Raw genomic sequence first — 19,100 nt, 5'->3', positions numbered from 1 at the left:
ACCCACCGCAGGACACACACAAACACACCCACACACCAAGCACGCACTAGGGCCAATTTAGAATTGCCAATCCACCTAACCTGCATGTCTTTGGACTGTGGGAGGAAACCGGAGCGCCCGGAGGAAACCCATGCAGACACGGGGAAAACATGCAAACTCCACGCAGGGAGGACCCGGGAAGCAAACCCAGGTCCCCAGATCTCCCAACTGCGAGGCAGCAGCGCTACCCACTGCGCCACCGTGCTGCCCGTACATTAAAATGATGAGCATATTTAAAATGTTTAATCAATTCAGTTATCCGGATAACCTACATTGGCTTAAACATTATATAAATTAACAAAAGTCTAAGATATATCTTTGGCTTTCCTGTCAACCGAAGATGTTAGATAATAAATTTTATCTCTCTGTATATAAAAATCCAATGTCTGTCTGTCAGTCTGTCTGCTTTTCATGAGAGAACTATTTAACAGATTTAGATTGGGTTTTTTTCTGTAATTTGCTTGAACATTACGGTTGATTTTGCAACTTCTCTCATTGCACTATGTATCATAGTTCACTTGCGGTACCGATTTATTTGCATGAATCCAAGAGAGATGCAGCAGGCCAAGGTGTATCTTACATTTGCTTAGCTAGCGAACAAGAGAACTACTTAACAGATTTAGATTGGGCTTTTACCTCAAATTTGCTTGAACGTTACTGTTGGTTTTGTGACTTCTCTCATCGTGCTAAGAATCATACTTTGCTGGCAGGAGTGATATATTCACGCTAATCTGAGAGAGCAGTTGCGGGCCGAGGGGAGGGGGAAGTGTGACATCAGGAGTGGGGGGCAGGGCCTTCCTCACTGTCCTGTTTCACTACAACACGGGCGGAGCCACAGGGGATAGCTAGGATATGTATATAATAAACAACACAGGCAGAGACACAAAGATGTGTTGGGGATCCAAAACAGAAGCAAAGAAGTTGGTGGAAAAAAATGAAGAATGTCCATGCTTTGTCTGCACTATTGATCTTGACTGGTGCCGTCAAGGCAGTTCTTTAAAGTTATAAACCCTGGAGATCAAAAGGACCTCCGAGGTCAAAGGTAGGATTGGAAGAAGTCTTCTGAAGTGAAATCCTCCCAGCTGCAGAGAATGAGGACAGATTGACAGTACATAATGTAACCTCATTATCCTTCCCTACTGTTCCCTCTAAATCAGCACACATAAGGTCATGCAAGATACCCATGCACATATGTTTCCACAGAATAAAATATTACACATCTTGTAGAGTTTCTCTTAATCAAGAACAGTACATACAGATAATTCATCAACTGTTCAAATTAAGTCTATCTGCATATTTTCTTTATGGATACAAGCTAAGCAATGACTTCTGATTACCCAATAAAAGTCACAAATCTAGAATCCATTCATAATGTAATAGTATTATATAAAGAAAGCTTTCTCCTGTGCTGCCTTGTAAATGTTATGTTTTCTGAAGCCTGATTAGGCTTGCCCTGTCAATTTGTACAGTAAAGCACTTCAGCAAGATGCTAACAATTAACTACATACATATTTGCCATCTGTCACATATTTAATATTACTAATAAGATATCAGCTGACACTTAACTTTGTTTTCCCTGTGTTTTAGTTTTTAAGTATACATTTACATTTGTTATTCTTGAGTAGGTAAATTCTATTTTATATAGTTCTATGCCAATTTTGACTAATAACAAATATGACATAAGCATATTTAGATTTTTTATAGTTACTATGTGTATGCTAGATAGGGACCAACACTATCCTCTGTTATATACCTAAATAGCCTTAATAAGATAAAATAAAACTTCAAAACCGAGAGCCCCATTGGCTCAGGAGAATATTGCAGATCTGGGTTATAAAGGGTTAAACATTTTCACTTTTAGGTTTTTGTAGAGAAATGTCTGTTTGCTTAATGGGACTTGCATGAGATTACTCTGCACTTCAGAGGCTATTGCTGCCCAATTCCAGTCAAATTTACACTTGAACTTGATTAGAAAAGACAGACCATTTACCACTTGAACTAAATAAAAACCTATATAAAACAGCAACAGATTTTTTTTAAATCCCACACCTGAAACATGGTGGTATTTACTTTCTTTTAAACAAATGACAGGTTTCTCAAAAACTACCCTTGCGCTAAATTACTTTAGTCATCAGAGCTCTAGACATCCAGAGCTAGAGTAAAGCGGAATTTTAGAATCAATGACATGATACTGTATAGTGTATATTCTATCACTGTGGTCATTTTCTTTATTATCAAATAAAAATAAATAAAACAGTAAATAACCAGAAATAAAAATAAAAAGATATGGTAGAAATAATGTTGGTTTGTTTAGTACTGCAGCTGCAGAGTCCTGGGTTCAAATCCCAGCCTGCTTATCTTGTGCGTGGTGTTGGCTCATTTCCCCTGTGTCTTTGTGGGGTTGCATAGTTATTCCAGTTTTCTTCCAGCATACCAAAGGGTCCTGCCTTTGACTCATAGAGCTGGCATAATTATGGGTTTAGAAAAATAGCCCTTAACAAGGTTATGAGGGGTGCTGGAACCTATCCCAGATAGCATAGGGCATAAGGCAGGAATAAACCCTTGACAGGACACTAATCCATCAAAGAGCGAGCACACACCCACACCCCAACCACATACTAGGCTTAATTTAGTGTTGCCAATCCATCTAACCAAGCATGTCTTTATACTGTGGGAGGAAACTGGAGCACCCAGAGGTGCAGACACGGGGAGAACTTGCAGAACTCTACACAGGGAGGACCTGGGATGCGAACTCTAGTCTCTGTACTGCGAGGCAGCAGTGCTATCACTGCACCACCCAAGAAAGAAAGCAAGCAAGAATGAAAGGAAGGAAGAAAAAACATGTCTTTCCCTCTAATGCTGGTAATTTAGGTGTTACAGTAGGGTAATGGTCACAAATGCTGTATTAGGTTTTCTAATACAGCTCACACTTTGATAATTCGGATTGTTCACTTCTGCATGCAAACATTTCTTCTGAGTAATATGTCAAATTTAACTTTGTAACTCACCACCCTGGGTAGGCTCCATCTCCTCAAGGCCATGAACTGGATTAAGCAGATCAAACAATGTTATGTTGCAAGGTGGAACAAAAAAATAAAAATGCATCAACAATCAAAAGCATCTCTGTGCATTTGTACTGAATGAAACTAAAATACATTTTAATTTTAATTTGCATAATTAAATGGCTTTTGAAAGTGACACATTTACATTCTTTGATTTTTAAATGTTACCTGTCTTCCACCTCTACCCATTATACATTTTTTTGAATAAGTGGATACATAGAACTACAATACTACAACAGCCACAACAGCCATACAGTTCCAGCTTTAAATATAATGCCTACTACTCATTGAGCCAATATAAGGAAACTATCGTACAGTACACATTGTGGAATCATTTAGTTATAGCAATCCATGTGACCTCATGTCTTTAGGTTGTGAGGAGAATCCCCAAAGCTTATTGAAAATACTACATAAGCACAAGAAGAACATACTGTACAAACACCGTACAGAAGGTTCTCCCACTCAGAAATTAACATGGCCCCTCCATGTTGCTACATAACATAATCGAAATGGTACACCAAAATTTTGCTCTACAAACTCTTTCTGAAATATAAAGGAGCACTACACTATACCTATCAAATTCAAAATGAAAACCTGGGGGCACAATCATAGTGGTCATTCTGCCTGTTCTTCAGAAAATATTCAGCAAAATGGAATATAAAAAAACATTCTCAGATCTGTTTAGTCCATTTTAGGGCAACAGAGGACAAGAGCCTGTCACGGTAGCAATAACCACAATGCAGAAACCAATCCTGGATGGAACGTCAGTCCATCCCATAGCTCATCTCTTGTTCGCATGGAGTCAATTAACAATCATCTGTTCACCTAAGATGGATGTTATTGGAATGTGGAAGGAAAATGCAATGCAAATCCCTTGCAGACAAAGGAAGAAAGTGCAAACACTACACAGGCACTGATGTGAACCAAGGACGATGATGGAGTCAATGATACAGCAGCAGGAGCCACTGGACCACCCAAGAACAGAAAAGAGGTAGTCAGTTTTGGTCTTGTAGGGTCACACTGAATCAAGATTAGTTTCTCAAGTAATCTCTTGCTCAGGGTGTTTTTGTTTTTGATTGAAGTTCAGTCGTACTTAAGTTCCTGTTTACTGTTTCCTTCAGCTTTTTTGGAGATTCTTTAATACGTATGTTGTGATTTCTTTCAAACCAAGGGAAAATAAGCCATGTTCCAAACATTGTGCTAATAAACTGTTAAAGACTCATTCTACTTAAATTCATTTTACTCTTTTTAACATCTGGGCTTATTATATCAAATAGCAGAGCTGGTGTCATTACCCAAAACCATTTTACAAAAAAAATTTTTTTAGCTACATTTTTTAAGCATTTTTTTTCAGTCCACCACTCAGTAACAATGCTTTTATCACTGCTATTCCATTGTCTCAGAAACTTGGGTTAGAGTCATAAACTCTGTCACTCTATATGTGGAGATTACAGGTTCTTCTGTTGTCTTGTGGGCTTTCCTGTACCATTCAAAACATGTGCATGATAGGCCCATTGGCGACTCTAAACTGGTCCAGTATGTGATGGATTGGGCTTCTATCCAGTATTGGATGAATGAGACAAAGGATGCCTGCAATAAATGGGTTACAAAATTAATGAACAGGTGGGTTTTAGTCTCAAAAATTATGATATGGCAGCTGAAGTCATTGAACAGCCTCCCCAATTTAATATAATATTCACAGTGTTTCATATGTCAACATTTAATTTCCAAATAAACGTTTATCAAAAGTCGCCATTCTTTTTCTTTCCATTTCAAGTATCCTCTGCCCTCTTTGATACACACAGAAGCTGAACCAAATCCTTACTCTCAAAAGTCAAAGAAAAAGCACCTATAATGTAACATGCATTGTTATATTGATATCTCCTACATTTCTAAATTTAAAGAACAGGAAATATGACCAAAGTAACAGTTGATTTTGAAGGACTATTGCAGCCATAGAAATGAGTGGGATGTGTTTATTATATATACAGTATATATATATATATATATATATATATATATATATATATATATATATATATATACAGTTAGGTCCATAAATATTTGGACAGAGACAACTTTTTTATAATTTTGGTTCTGTACATTACCACAATGAATTTTAAATGAAACAACTCAGATGCAGTTGAAGTGCAGACTTTCAGCTTTTATTCAGTGGGGTGAACAAAACGATTGCATAAAAATGTGAGGCAACTAAAGCATTTTTTGAACACAATCCCTTCATTTCAGGGGCTCAAAAGTAATTGGACAATTGACTCAAAGGCTATTTCATGGGAAGGTATGGGCAAGTCCGTCGTTATGTCATTATCAATTAAGCAGATAAAAGGCCTGGAGTTGATTTGAGGTGTGGTGCTTGCATGTGGAAGATTTTGCTGTGAACAGACAACATGCGGTCAAAGGAGCTCTCCATGCAGGTGAAAGAAGCCCTCCGTAAGCTGCAAAAACAGAAAAAACTAATCTGAGAAATTGCTACAATATTACGAGTGGCAAAATCTACAGTTTGGTACATCCTGAGAAAGAAAGCAAGCACTGGTGAACTCAGCAACGCAAAAAGACCTGGAAGTCCACAGAGGACAACAGTGGTGGATGATCGCAGAATCATTTCCATGGTGAAGAGAAACAACAACAACAACAACAACATTTATTTATATAGCACATTTTCATACAAAAAGTAGCTCAAAGTGCTTTACATAATGAAGAAAAGAAAAATAAAAGACAAATAAGAAATTAAAATAAGACAACATTAGTTAACATAGAAAGGAGTAAGGTCCGATGGCCAGGGTGGACAGAAAAAACAAAAAAAAACTCCAGAAGGCTGGAGAAAAAAATAAAATCTGTAGGGGTTTTCCAGGCCACGAGACCGCCCAGTCCTCTCTGGGCATTCTACCTAACATAAATGAAATAGTCCTCTTTGTAGTTCGGGTTTTCACAGAGTCACTTGATGCTGATGGTCATACAGACTTCTGGCTTTTAATCCATCCATCATTGTTGGATCATCATGGTGCTTTGGGTAGATGGTGGTGGCGCACGCCACCACCAACAGGACACCGGAAAAGGAAACAGAAGAGAGAGTAGGGGTTAGTACAGATTTTGAATGAATAGTTATTATAATGAACCCCCTTCACAACAGCCAACCAAGTGAACAACACTCTCCAGGGGGTAGGCGTATCGATATCCAAGTCTACCATAAAGAGAAGACTGCATGAAAGTAAATACAGAGGGTGCACTGCAAGGTGCAAGCCACTCATAAATAGAAAGGCTAGATTGGACTTTGCTAAAGAACATCTAAATAATCCAGCACAGTTCTGGAAAAACATTCTTTGGACAGATGAAACCAAGATCAACTTCTACCAGAATGATGGCAAGAAAAAAGTAAGGAGAAGGCGTGGAACAGCACATTATCCAAAGCATACCACATCATCTGTAAAACACGGTGGAGCAGCGTGATGGCTTGGGTGTGCATGGCTGCTAGTGGCACTGGGACACTAGTGTTTATTGATGATGTGACACAGGACAGAAGCAGCCAAATGAATTCTGAGGTGTTCAGAGACCTACTGTCTGCTCAAATCCAGCTAAATGCAGTCAAATTGATTGGGCGGCATTTCATGATACAGATGGACAATGACCCAAAACATACAGCCAAAGCAACCCAGGAGTTTATTAAAGCAAAGAAGTGGAAAATTCTTGAATGGCCAAGTCAGTCACCTGATCTTAACCCAATTGAGCATGCATTTCACTTGTTGAAGACTAAACTTCAGACAGAAAGGCCCACAAACAAACAGCAACTGAAAGCCGCTGCAGTAAAGGCCTGGCAGAGCATTAAAAAGGAGGAAACCCAGCATCTGGTGATGTCCATGAGTTCAAGACTTCAGGCTGTCATTGCCAGCAAAGGGTTTTCAACCAAGTATTAGAAATGAACATTATATTTCCAGTTATTTAATTTGTCCAATTACTTTTGAGCCCCTGAAATGAAGAGATTGTGTTAAAAAAATGCTTTAGTTGCCTCACGTTTTTATGCAATCGTTTTGTTCACCTCACTGAATTAAAGCTGAAAGTCTGCACTTCAACTGCATCTGAGTTGTTTCATTTAAAATTCATTGTGGTAATGTACAGAACCAAAATTAGAAAAAAGTTGTCTCTGTCCAAATATTTATGGACCTAACTGTATATATATATATATATATATATATATATATATATATATATATATATATATATATATATATATATATGTACACTGTAAGGTTACATTTACTGTGGGGAGAAGGAGGTAGCTATTACTTATTAAGTTATATCTTTTTGTACCAGCTAAAGTTGAAAAAAAAAACAGTTTGGGTAATCAACACAGGCCCTGGTAACTGTTGTAATGAGCCCATATATCAAAAATGGTGAACTTCCCCTTTTAATTGTTTCTAAAAAACTGCATTAAATATACAGAACCAGTGGAGATGTAAATTGCAGTTTTTTGTTCTGCAGAGGATGTATATTAATTATCAGTCACAGATGCGCTTGTTCATTGCAAATTACCTGCTGTTTAAAAGCCATTATGGTGAAAATTATAGATCAGCATTAAACAAGCAGGCTAGACAACAGATCGTCTGTGTGCCAAAATTCAAGACAGCAAAAGTGCACGTATTGATACATGTAGGCTTCATCACAGTCATGGAGTCCTGGGTTCAAATGCTGGCTAAATCTCTGTCAATGTAGAGTTTATAAAGTTTTCCGCTTTCATTTTTTCTCTTGGTGTTCCACTGTTACTCCCTAATTGTAAATACATGTATTTTAGGTTAATTGGTAATGCTAAATTGTGTCATTATGGCTTGTTCTTCTTTGCATTTGATGATTCTGAGATAGACCCTGGCATCATGTGACCCTACCACCAGATTAAGAAGGTCTGAAAATATATGGATTGCTGTTGTTAAAACTGATTAATTTTACATCCCTACAACACAGCCTAATTAAACAGAGTTCATTTCAGTGCATGAATATAATTCTAATTAAAAGATTGGTTGCAATGAAAAATAGAATAACCCTGACTTAGAAAAGGCAAGAATTAGTATACAAAAATGATAGGATTCTACAGTTTTAAACAGAATGCAAGCCAATCTGTGATTAAGTATCAAATCTTATCACTGCAGCCCTTCAGGACCACGACTGAGCACTGCTGGTACAAAAGCCCTTTGATTTTCTTTTGCTCAGTTTCTGACTGTGTCATCTATAATTCCTTCTTAGAGGTCCAGTGTAATATCACCATATGCAGTTGTCGTATATATATTATTAGCACTTTATTATTCTCTAATTAAGGAAAGATTTTTATCATGATTAGGTATTTTTTACATAATCTGTGTGCATACCCCCCTCCAAAAAACACAATTTAAGTAATGAGTGATAATTAATATAGTGTGTTTAGATTATACATCGCTAACCTCAAGGTGTCAGAGTTAGCAGTTTGTACTGTGTCATGTTTAAATTGTGTGTGGTTGATTAGTACTTTATGACTTGGGTGTAGTCTATTGAACCCTGAATGATTCCTAACCTTCTGTATTATGACAAACAGACACACTCGATTTATCAAGAAAAGCACACTTTCTTTACTCTTTTCTTAACATTGGTAGCTTTGTACATTGAAGTAATGCAGACAACCACTACAAACGACCATATTCAAATTAAGCCTGTCCCCTTTAGCCCCGATACTAAGATGTATACACCAGGCAGCATCGGTTAATGGTGGTAGGGAAACTTACCCTCCTCCCGGCTTCAATAAAGTATTCCCATTGTTAAAAGCTACAAACCAAAATTAAACACAACAACTGTTTGAAACCCAGCATGAAAGAAATTAAAATTAAAAGTCCAGTTTTAAGTGCAGCACCAGAGAGCCTCCTGAGACGTCAGTGCCATCCGTCACTACAATATTGTTTTGAGCCAGAAGATGGAGTCTTAACTGCTACTCTTTGTAAAAACCAAACTAACCATCTCTTAATATTTTTATAGGCTTGCATGGTGGCACTGTTTCCTCACAGCGCTGGGGTTAGAATCCCTGTAACAATTTGTGTGGAGTTTGCATGTTTTGCCCGTGGCTGTGTGAGTTTTTTTTCTGGGTACTGCAGTTTCCTTCCATATCTCAATGATGTGTGTGTTGCATTATTTGACATTTCTAAATTATTGCACATACTGTAATTAGATGGGGTCACCATGCAAGTTTCTTCAATGATGATCTGGCACCTTGTCTGGTTGTAGTTCCTGCCTTTCACTTGGCAATACTAGGATGTGTGAAGCCCATTTGGCTTTGAGCTGCATTAAACAGTTTCAAAAATGAATGAATGGAAGGATGCAGTCTGTGTGAGGTTGTCGTTTTAATAGTTGAAGCCTTTCAGGAGCCCACCTTGTCAACAGAGGGCAGCTATTGAAGCCAGGTACTTTATTCTATTTTTTTTTCTTTTTGTTGTGTTAAAAGATGACAGTCAAGGAAGTTCTTGATATATTTTGTGCTTGGAAATGTTGTCCTACTCATTGTAAAACTAAGTTCATTTAATCTCACTTTGCATCTTCTTCTTCTTCTTTCATCTGCTCCTGTTAGGTGTTGCCACAGCAGATCATCTTTTTCCATATCTTTCTGTCTTCTGCGTCTTGTTCTGTTACACCCATCACCTGCATAAACCTCCTCTTAGGCCTTCCTCTTTTCCTGTTCCCTGGCAGCTCTATCCTTAGCATCTTTCTCCCAATATACTCAGCATCTCTCCTCTGCACATGTCCAAACCATGTATACATAATATCAATATTATATTGAGAGATTTTGATTTTCACCATGGTTAGAAGTGTCTCCAGTAGAACAACTTTATGGTTAGGTTCAATAAATACATTTTTACTGTATTTATGTACCAGTATTTAACATTCTATTCATTTAGAAAAATGGTGCAAAAAAGATGTGTTTTTATCCAAAATAAATATTGAATTAATGCATGGTAAATGGGCTGGCCTGTTCCAACAGTGCCTTTCATGTTTGTGAAGCATGCTGTAAAGTATTTTAAAAGGAGAAACGAGGACCAATAAAATTACATTAATCATAATAAACTTCAGAACAACTTTGTTGTGTAACACATGCAATGCCTAACTCATTAGGTTTTCATTTATGAAACAGAAAAAGAAAATAACACACAAGGTTAATAAAAAATGTGCAAGGGCAGCATGATTTAATGCATGGTGCTGATGTTACTCGTTAATATTAAACTCATGAGCGTCTTTGAAGCACCATTTAAATTTATATGTATTGTAGCCATAATGGGTTAGATGAAAAATGCAGAGGTAATTCTAAAGAAAAAGATGGGGCCGATGCCTTTTTATCTGACTTCTGTTATATTCATAAGCAGTGCCTGACAATGTGCAGCCCCCATCAGGTCTAGTAAAAATGGACTGCCTCTTACGGAGTTACATCCGTGAGTTGTACTACTAGACCCTTCTCTTGCTCCGGATGGTGAAACAAAGATTGCCAATCAGTTACAGTCATCCATCTTGGTTGAATGGAAGAAGTCAATGAATGAGGCTTGTCACACACATACACACACACCCGCCCAACAGGGGACACATATGAGGGGATGTTTGTGAAGACATCCATTTCTGATGTCCACTTTCACATCCATATTCCATATGGATCCATATTGGAAATACCCTTGGGGCACTGTGCTGTCTCACAAAGCAAATTTAATATGTACAATCAGCTAGCTGCACAGTAACGCTTATAAAAATATATGTGAAATATGTTCTGTGTATATGTATACCTGTTTATCTATACAGGTATATAGTATACAAGAATGTGAAGTTTAATCTATGCCTTGTTTGAAATTTTGCAAGTATGATTTTGCATGATTATGTCAATTTTGATTTTTTGTATTTTTTTGTTATGCTGCTTGCTTCTTTTCATAGGCAGGGCTAAGAACACATATATGTTTTGGTTTTTCATATTTACAGTCCAAAGTCAGTAATTCACCTTATTTTAATGGCATAATGTACTTCATGATGATAAACTTACATTAATCAATAATGTGTTAAAGCTGGGACAATTTCTGTCAATTCCCTTTTAACAATGCTATTATAAACCACAAAAGGCTGGTAGTTAAATCTTTTACAAGTTAGCAGTGTAATCTTGTGGCTTTTGAGCACTTAAATGATGGTATTAAATCCCTTCAGTTAGTTACAAATGGCACAAAAGACAGCTTAAAGTGTTAACAAGTCAGCATTTCAATTGACAGGTTCCACATAATGTCAACATGCAACAACAAAAAAGTGATTATGATGATTAACTTTCAAAGATTTTGTAACAGTTTGCGTAATGTTATTATTTTGTGAGGATGATACAACATGAGTGTTTTTTACAAGAGGAATTTAAAATTATGTTGAATATCATTTAAAAACCATTATTTTGTAAATAAATTAAAATCGCCAAAGAAAGTGAGTAATTTGAATAACTGTATATGTATTGGACACAGGTTTTATTATTTGTATAATTATGTACTTAAAGCAAATCAGATTACTAAGGCCTCTACTGCAGATATATCCTTGTTATTTTTAAGAATTATTATCTCTGCTGAACCTTGTTTTTAAGCATTGGATGGTAATTATAAAAAGCTGTTAGATAATGGAAGAGTGGGACATCTGCTGCCGATTAAGTCCACCATGAAGCATAAAAGTCCTAAAATAACATCTGCATTGTTTCACATTTTACAGAGCCAAATATATAAAGTACTCATTACCTCAGAACTGCTGTTATCAATAGTATATCATTAAAAGAACAGAGAATCTCAAGGGATAATTGCATTATTCCTTTCTTCATCAAGAAGGTAGTAAAATATGCACAGCTACAAGAAATCTTCGTTATAATTGCAGAACAGAGTTTCAGAGAGATGTAGAAAGAGACACTGTCATAGGTTTCATAGGTTTTAAAGCAATCCCTCAAATACCAAATCTATATAATTTTATGTATTCATCTGTATGTTCATTTCTGAGCCTGCTTAATCTTGGGTGCTGAAGTCTAATCCGGCATCAAAGGGCACAAGACAAGAACCAACCCTGGATAGGGCATCAGCCCATTACAGGAGATTCACTCACACACCTATACTCACTCATACAGGAGCAAGATAGGGTCCTCAGCCATCCTAAATTACACATCTCTGGGATGTGAAAGAAAACACTGAGTACCAGGACAAACACCCATATTCAATAAGTCTTTAGGAGTAGAAACTCTGAACACTGTAATTAGCAATCCCCGTTCATCCATGCGTCTAAGCATTATCCAGTACTCTTAGTATAGTTCAGGGCTATGGAGGCTGGAACTGACCCTAAATGGGGAACAATCATGCTCTCACTTATCCAGTTTAAAATGACTGATTTTCGAATAACTCACTCTGATATGTGTGGAACATTTAAACTCAATACAGACTGTGACCAGGGCCTGAATTTGAACTCATTGTCCAGGAGACAGTAGTGATAACCATTGCATCATATTGTTCATAGTGGCCATAAACATATAGTGAGGGAAGAGGGCTGGAAAAGGGCAAAAGCAGAGTCATTATTTAGGAGTTTGGTTGTTAACTACAAGAAATGCACAGAGGATTTATAGAATAGCATCAGTAGGCTATCCTTAAATAAAGGAACTGGGAGAGAAAGACAAATGTGGTATTTTGCCATGGTTATTCTGTTTTTCCTCTCACATCTTAAAGATAATCCTCAATTAATTTTCAATTACATACTGGACCATTATGAGTGAGGATGGGTTTCCATGTGATGGGCTAGAACATCACCCAGGGCTGGTTACTAGTTGTGGTGCTTAAATTGTGCTCAGTGCTTCCAGGATAGGCTCTGCCCAAATAGGACATTCGACTTGAAAAAATGGAAGGATTTACAGTATATTGTGTAATTGATGATGCAACCTACCTATTTTTATATTCTAAACATACATATACTGGTATGTAGCAGCAGTTGTAGTACTGCCACGTGTAGAGAGTACAGTGAAATTTTTACTTGTACGTTCGGCCAACCGATATGTAATATATTACTTTTTGATGGCAAAATAATAAACAAGAATGCATTAAAATACAGAACTTCAGTTTATTGAATAAAAAAACATAAATCAGCTTACTTGGTGTATTTTATTTATGTTTACTGTATATAAGTTATGAATTCAGTATCATATATATATATATTCTGTATATACATACAGTACATATACAGTTTATATATATATATGTATGTGTGTGTAATATATACACTAATGAACACACACATATATATTTATATATACACATGCGCGCACACACACACACACACACGCACAGTATCAGCATCTGCGCAAAAAAAAAATGAGGGAAAATTATTCAGTATTTTTATATTTTTTATTATGTCTCAGCACAACATTGCATGTAACTACATATAATACAGTATTTTTATGCTGTAATGTCAAAAATTAATGTTTAATACAATACAGGGCAAATGTGCTTTACGGCTACTTGTTTATTTTGCACAAATTGTGCAAAGTGGCAGTGTTGCATTTTACAGAGTTTTCAGCTAATGAATATGCAACGTGTTTCATTATTCCCAAATGTCATTCTTTAGAAAAAAAAAGAGGTTCAGATTCTTCACTGAACAAAACAGCATTTGCTGCTGGAAGAAATGAAAATTACAGAGAAGTGTACATAAAATTTAACTTGCCATTTTATTATAAACACACACCTGCTAATTATGAAATTCTCAATAGCATATATACAGTATTTCAGCTGCTCAGCTAGAAAAAAGTGAACACCCATTTAATTTAGACAAATTCAACCATCTCCTTGTACACAATAGAAGGCACGTATTGTGAAACTGAGTCCAAACATCAAATTACTGTTGAGTTGTGCCACACACTTTAGCCTTCAGGGTCTTAGTTTTTCTTCCAAAATTTTTACTCCCACAGTAAAAGAAAACAATTGCTTCAGCTCTTCATTAATTTTCATTAATAAAACTACAATAAACACCTTTGGCCCATAACACCTATTTATGTTGTGTCCATTAGCTTTAAGTCTTTAGCGGCCATGTCAGGTTTGCAATTTACATAAATTACCAACATAATAATCCATTCATTATGAAACCCACTTAATGGAATTCACAGTCACTGGGGCCAGTGCCTGTCCCAGCAGTATCAGGTGAAAAGCAAGAGTCAACTTTAATAAACAGGATCAAACCCATCACTGGCACCTTTATGTACCCACTCCCAGTCACAGGGGGGTGTAAAAGACAAGAGAACAAAAAAAAGGTTTGGGGTATCCACCCTGTATGTTATCAAAGAATGCAATTTCTAATGAGTAGTCAAAAAGATGAGTCCATAACAAGACTGATTTGGGGAGTGGACATCTTGGGCATTATACATGCTCAGAAGGAAGAGGCAGGATATGGGTGGAAGTGAGGTCGGCAGAAGAGTGTGGTCTGGTACCAGGAGTAGGTGGAGCTTTAATTGGTCTTCCCTTCTGGAGGTCTGCAGAAGAGGGAGTAAATAATTCTTTGCATTTCTATAGCGCTTTTCTCACTACAGTACTCGAAGTGCTCAGCAATTGCAGGTTAAGGGCCTTGCTTAAGGGCCCAACAGAGCAGAGTCCCTTTTGGCATTTACGGGATTTGAACCAGCAACCTTCTGGCCAGTGCAGATCCCTAGCCTCAGAGCCACCACTCTGCCTGATGAATTAGTGCGATTTATCAACCCCTGACTCTGTAGCTTACCCTCAGTTAAGCCCGTAGACTGCCACCCATGTGCGCGTGTGTGAGACCGGGGCCATATTAGAGTCATCAGTTAACCTAACCTCCCCTTATTTGGGTTATGAAAGGAAAACCAGAGTACCCAGAGAAAACCGATGCAGACTTGAGCAGAATATACAAACTCCACACAACTGCAAATGGCCTCCAGGATGTGAGAGGACAAAGCTCTGGCTGCACTACCTACCTCAAACATAATGCTGCAGTCATTTGCTAGTAAATAACAAAACATGGATTTGCTTTTACCTTTTAACTATGCCAGTTATGTTGAAAAATGAATTATTATAATCATTTATTCATATTCTGTGCTCAACTCACATGACATTCTGATAAAGAAAAAGATTTTTGGTAGATTTATTAATGTAAGTTAGATACACAACACATCTCAGTTCATAACGAACATGAAGCTCGTTTCTTAAAAGTGGCTTGAATTGAACTTGAATCCAAATTACAAATAATGGATATTGTCATCTGCCACGGCTCCTATATGCAAAAACACTTGTGGAGAAGCTGTGTTACCTTTACTGATCTTTAAGGCTGACTTCACTTTCACCTTTGCAGTCAGGCTTTCTGTCTCCGTCAAAAACCTGCCACCCAGCCATCTATTTTCCTAACCTGCTTTTTCCAATGAAGAGCAAGTTAATGTGATAAAGGCATGTCTCCCGCTGGTACTCACAGAATACCTGGGTGGCACTACACAGACAGATTAATTTGTCATAGTTACCTGGTAATTTCCCTAAAATTAAATTTCTGTAAATGCAGAAAAGCACTGAACAGCACTAAATATCAAGTGGTGAGAGTAATAAATAGATCTTGAAATGATATGTACTATAACTTACTGGCAAAGGATTTGGACTGGAACCTAAAAGCCTGCTGGTTCAGTCCACACCACTGACTCAACATTAGCCCAGACTAAATTACTAATCTGTCCTTTTCCCACCAATAATTTTTATGTATCTGTAAAAAGCACTTTGACATGCTGGTCACCATGAAAAGAGGTTCTGCAAATACAGATTATTTATTTGTTTATCTGACACAGGTCTAACATGAATGAACATAGAGGCTAGCACTTCTCAGACTAACAAGATAGATACACTTTACACTATGAAGCTGTTACGTGCCTTCATTTACACTTTCCAAAACAAATCTGATCGATTTTGATGTTTTCAGGTACATTTTCTTACATAAGAGACACAAATCTGCCTCCATGTGTCTCCGTAAATCTTTGCATATGATATGCTTACCTTTTTTTCCATGTTGAATATGAAGAGAAACTCTAATGACAAAGATGATATTTAGTAATATGCAATGTGAAAGGTGAGGAAATTTAATTTAAAAAGAAAGATATATGGGTGTGTGCATCTTTATCTGTTTGTCCAGATTGAGTCCAATTAAATATTTACTAAAATAACCTCATTATTGTGAAATTTATGATAAGAAAAATGAATTATGCAGTGCATACTATAAATGATATACAGCCTTTTGGTGTCAGAGCCAATTGGCAGTTTGTATATATCATACTTACTCCAAAATATTTTAGACAAATCTTCTTAACTAAACATTGAAAAATTGACCATTTAGGAATATAGAAAGAAACAATGTCTTATTTTATACAGTGTCTATCATAGTGAGTACAACAAAAAACAATATTTTAGAGATCCTTAAAAAACTTGTATGATTTCTCTGCACTGCTTCTTTATGTTAAAAAAAAATCATATATAGTAGTGATATGACAGTAGTAATAAAACATATAAATTGCACATAATTTATAACATAATATTTTCAATCTGCACCTGCTTTCTACTGCGGTGGGCTGGTGCCCTGCCTGGGATTGGTTCCTGCCTTGCGCCCTGTGCTGGCTGGGATTGGCTCCAGCGGACCCCCGTGACTCTGTGTTAGGATATAGCGGGTTGGAAAATGACTGACTGACTGACCTGCTTTCTAATTTGAATGTATTCGTATAAAGCACTTCTCTCAGTATAGAGAATTAAATTGCTGTGTAAGTTTGTAAATATAATACAATGGTAAAACATTATGCCATGTGAACATATCTTTATACACAAATTTGTATAATTTATGGGCTGCTATTCAGAAAAAAATCAGTTTGTAAAAATATAAATAAGCTTATATTGTTTGGTGTACATTAGATGTTAAAGATTACATTAAATTCCTTTTATTATTAAACAATGTCCTTGAATAAGGGTGAGCTCTGAGTGCTTAGATTTACAAATATAAAACAGTAACAGATAAGTGCATAACCATGCAGCATTTATCTGTATAATAACACTCATTTTTTTAATGTACTATAAAAAAGGTCCAAAAAGTTTTGTTAAACTTCTCCAAGAGGAAGAAAAAAACCTGCCAAATATAAAGGATCTAAGGAACAGGAGATATAGCCAGTTGGCAACAGAGGACAGGAAAAGAACTGCTCATGTTAACAGCATTCCAGGGGAAAATAAACCTGGGGTCCGTGGATAGGGTAATCATATGCCTTTTTTTTACTTAGAATTTACTTAGAAATTACTATTAAAAAGGAAAAAACTATTTCAGTCATAATTTAGACATGACTGATTTTTTTAGCTGTATCTAGCATAGGTAGTCCCTCGAGCATGTTCTGGGTCAGTCACTAGGTATTCTCCCAGCACACACTCTATGGGAGGAATAAATGGGACATTCCAACTGCATACCCAGACCACCTCAGCCTGCTCCTCTTAATTAGGCAGCAGCAGCAGTTCTGTTTCAAGGTTCTCCGTTAATGCTGAGCTTGTCACCCTCTCACAGAGAGTGAGCCCCGAAATCCTGCACGGGAAGCTCATACGAGCTGCTTGTACTTGCAAATCAGCTTTATTCTTTCAAATGAAATGTATCACTGAATGTGAAACTGAAAGGATTTTCATAAATATTATAACAGGAGATCTTCAAAGCAGTAATACTGAAGTCAATGGAATGTCCCACTGTACCTGAGAAGTAGTCAATGCAAAAAAATAAAAGATGCTATTCCTTTTCTTCTTTCATACAGGCAATTTTGTAATCCTTTAGCCACTTGACTTTAATAGGAATAAAGTGTTAGATGTTACCTGAGATCATCTCAAAGTTTTTCCATTAATGGCGCAAATGGAGGCTAACAAAGAGAACAGTATACAGTGTCAGTCCGTTTTAAATGTAGATTTTTTTTCTATACATTTATGAAGGGTCATTCATTTTTATTTGATTTTAAAAATGAATGAAGACAGAGGTTCAAGCCAATCAGTGAGGATGTTCAAACTCAAAGCAGAAATCTTCTGAATCCATAATTTACAACGGAAACCTTGTACTTTGAAATCATGGTGCTTCTGATTATGCCATTGAATCATAATGCATATTTAGTCCACTCTTACTGAAAAGTGTAATTGTATTCTGTTTTTTGAAAGCACTGGCCTTGTATTGTGAATATTTTAATAGTCACATTTGAGATTGCCACTGTTTATTATAATGTCCTGTTAATTTTTTTCTTTATTAATTTGTACATATTAAAATGTCTGGAAATGGCCATTTCAGTACATGGAGTGAAACATACTCTGGTTTGTTTTCATTCTTTGTTTTATAAGGCTGCCAAAGCTAACATCATTGCTACACAGAACACATGTCCCCAGGGGTAAAATTGACCCATGTAGGCTATAATAATTTGCAGCTCTCTATTGTACAGTAAGACCCAGCTACTCCTCAAATGACCGTCTGAATAATTCATCAATTGAATAAAACGCTGCAATATAATTATCTGCTTAGAAACAGAGTAAGTGAGGGTTTACAGCTTGTGAATTAAGTAGAGATGACATCTTTTCCTGGCTAGCATGCCAGGAAAAATCCTTGTAGCTCTTCCTCTTTCTTTATTATTTTTATGATTTTTTCTTCTTTTTTTGTACTCACTGTTTCCGTTTTCCTCCCTGCCTATTACTTTTCAGGAGATCAACCGAAGCCTAAAGTTTGATTTGAATGCATTTCAGGATTTGACAGCAGTAAGGCAGCCACTCACCTATGATACATGTCTTTCAAGCAGAAGATATGTTTCACAAGGCAGTGTGTATCCCAGATAAAGCAGACATTTATCTCTGAGACTTCCCTGTAGGTGTGCAAAGGAAGAAATCTCATTAAGTTGCAAGAGCAGAGTAAACGAAGGGTATACATCATTTGATGTTGTTTTTAAATAGGGAATAGACCATTCTC

The 19,100-nt window shown here is 36.7% G+C and overlaps 1 protein-coding gene across 2 annotated transcripts in view; it reads left to right on the top strand.

The window, feature by feature from the left end:
* The window catches only part of celf2 (cugbp, Elav-like family member 2), a 549,771-nt gene that overhangs the window by 169,610 nt on the left and 361,061 nt on the right, over positions 1 to 19,100 (top strand). The window contains exon 1 of one of the 2 annotated variants that reach the window (XM_051935886.1): positions 7,955 to 8,011. The exons of the other annotated variant lie outside the window; for it this stretch is intronic. The gene's annotated coding sequence lies outside the window, so the exon portion shown is untranslated. Of the gene's footprint in view, positions 1 to 7,954; positions 8,012 to 19,100 lie in introns of those variants that run through there. 2 annotated transcript variants of the gene reach the window in all.

The sequence above is a fragment of the Erpetoichthys calabaricus genome, chromosome 1 (assembly GCF_900747795.2).
Source record: "Erpetoichthys calabaricus chromosome 1, fErpCal1.3, whole genome shotgun sequence".
NCBI classification, from domain to species: domain Eukaryota; kingdom Metazoa; phylum Chordata; class Cladistia; order Polypteriformes; family Polypteridae; genus Erpetoichthys; species Erpetoichthys calabaricus.
This window is presented reverse-complemented; position numbering and strand designations above follow the sequence as displayed.